The sequence below is a fragment of the Poecilia reticulata genome, linkage group LG5, assembly GCF_000633615.1.
Source record: "Poecilia reticulata strain Guanapo linkage group LG5, Guppy_female_1.0+MT, whole genome shotgun sequence".
In the NCBI taxonomy this organism is placed as follows: Eukaryota; Metazoa; Chordata; class Actinopteri; order Cyprinodontiformes; family Poeciliidae; genus Poecilia; species Poecilia reticulata.
The window spans coordinates 29,058,334-29,060,719 of record NC_024335.1 but is presented as its reverse complement, the minus strand read 5'-3'; the positions used below and the strand labels follow the sequence as shown (position 1 = coordinate 29,060,719).

At 45.4% G+C, this 2,386-nt stretch overlaps 1 long non-coding RNA gene across 1 annotated transcript; it reads right to left on the bottom strand.

Moving 5' to 3' along the window:
• Window positions 1-931: 931 nt before the first annotated feature.
• On the bottom strand, window positions 932-2,148 carry LOC103465464 (uncharacterized). Its single transcript, XR_533799.2, has 3 exons — window positions 1,922-2,148; window positions 1,434-1,575; window positions 932-1,348 (listed from the first exon to the last, which is right to left on the bottom strand). It is a non-coding gene; the product is annotated as an uncharacterized LOC103465464 (long non-coding RNA).
• Between the last annotated feature and the right edge of the window lie 238 nt (window positions 2,149-2,386).

Genomic DNA, 2,386 nt, shown 5'->3' with positions numbered 1-2,386 from the left:
TATCGCGGAAGAAGCCATTTGTTTGTTAAATACTTAATGAAAAATATATACCGTGTTTGATGTTTGTTAGTCACAAAGAACGAGGTAATTAGTCTAAGTTTGTCGTTTATTGAATGTTCAGAAACTACAGCGGCTGTGATGAGTCACAGCAAAGGTAAAACAACCTGAACAGGTGATCAACTCTAAACCACTCGCACCTTTTCACTCTCCGTCTCTCTCTGTCATTTAAGCACACCCGTTGCCATGGCAACCTCCTGCGCTCCACAAGCCGACCAGAGATTACGTTAAAAATACAACAATCAGTCCATTACGATATTAGGTTTGCAGGCTTGCTATTTATTTTGCGATCATTAATAAACCTCTCATGAACAAAGAGGTGGTTGATTAGTTAATTTTAAACTCCTGCTCTACTATTAATTTTGATAGTGGAACCAAACGCACAGAATTGCGCAACATCTTGTTGAAACAATAATTACTGAAATTGTTCGTTGGGTCATTAATTTGAATATGTTTTGTTGATTTTTTTTTTTTTTTTTTTTTTGTTCTTTCATAAAGTTTGGAACGTTTTAAGCGAGTCAGAGGAGGACGTGCTGCTCTCAGCATCCTGGCTGCGTTCAGTTTGTCACCTAATGCAGAGATCGACTCAAAACCTTCCGCAATCGACATATTGCACCGCTGCTCTAGCAAAGCACGAACAGTTCAGAAACAATATGAAATGAGAAAAAAGGTAGTCATTAACTGATTAAGTCGTGTTTTAGATTGTTCTTGAAAAACTAATCAGTCACGGCTGATTAGTGGGTGAACTCACGGCTGCACAGTGAATCCATTGATGTTTTACAGCAGACTGCCGCTCCCCTCTCTTGCAGGTACCGCTAAATCATTTAGGGGTTCGCAGTACCCTGCCGTACCCCCTTACTTTCACCCCTGATTATAAGTGGACCCAAGTGCACCAGGTGAGAGACGTAGTTAATTTAAGAATATTTAAATGGGAAAACGAATAATTAAACTTACAAACATGAAATAAAAAATCCAGGGACACAAAAGAAGTGCAAAACAAAGACAAATTGGAGACATAGGAAGATCACAAGGAAACCAGGAAGAAATGAGAAAAGTGACAAGACGAACCGGCAACTAGTGACTAACAATGAAGTGGTTAAATACTGGAGGTTGTGAGCTTCAGAAAAGACCTGGGGTGGATGATCCATCGATCCATTTTCTTACACCATTGTCAAAGTGGGGTCAGGAGAGGTGCTGGTGCCTATCTCTAGCAGAAGGTGGGGTACACCCTGGACAGGTCGCCAGCAACACAGAGGCAGGACAAAACAACCATGCATGCACACATCCATACCTAAGGATGGGTACAGAAAYCAATTAACCCAACAGTCATGCTTTTGGACTTTGGGAGGAAGCCGGAGTACCCGGAGAGAACCTACGCATGCATTGGGAGAACATGTGAACTCCATGCTGSGAATTGAAGCCAGGACCTTCTTGCTGCAAGGCAACAGTGCTATCAAGTGCACCACTGTGCAGGACCTGGGCTGATGAACAGGTGTGAGTGGAGGGAGTGGAAGCAGACTGTGAAGGGATAAAGAAAGTGGCAAAGGAAAGGGGGGAAGATTACACAAGGGGAAACAACCAAAATACAAACACAAAGGAGTAAGGAGACTAAAGGAACCTAATTAAACNGGGGAAACAACCAAAATACAAACACAAAGGAGTAAGGAGACTAAAGGAACCTAATTAAACTAGAACAAAGGAAAATAACTAGAAACAAGAAATAAACATAATTAGAATCACCAATGAAGAACAGATGTGGAAAACAAGGCAGAATTAAATGGAAACAACTAAGGAACACCAAAAGAATCTGAGGAGGATGCCGGCGAACAACAGCCTTGGAGGACACTGGCAGCAGAGCATGTACCTTGGTGGGTGTTGGCGACAGAGTGGGAACCTTGGGGATGCTGGGGATGTGTCAAGTCCTGACTGACCTCCTGAGCATTGTCGCAGACTCTGTCGACCTCCCAGCCAATCTCCTGAGCCTGGCTTCGAGGTCAATGGGACCTACGACACTACCAGTAGAGCAAGTACCTGCTGGCGGCAGAACAGGAACCGGGAGGCCAATGGGACCCACGACGAGGCTCCAGAGGCCGACAGGACACGCAATAAAACTCTGGAGGTCACCCGAGAGACCAAAGGGACTCGGCACAAAGCCCTGGAAGTCAGTCGGGAGACCGACAGGATTCATTACGAACCCCTGGAGGTCAGCCGGGAGACCAACGGGACTTGCTATGAAGCCCTGGAGGTCAACCGGGAGACCAGCGGGCCTCGCTACGAAGCCCTGGAGGTCAGCCTGGAGACCAGCGGGACTTGCTATGAAGCCCTGGAG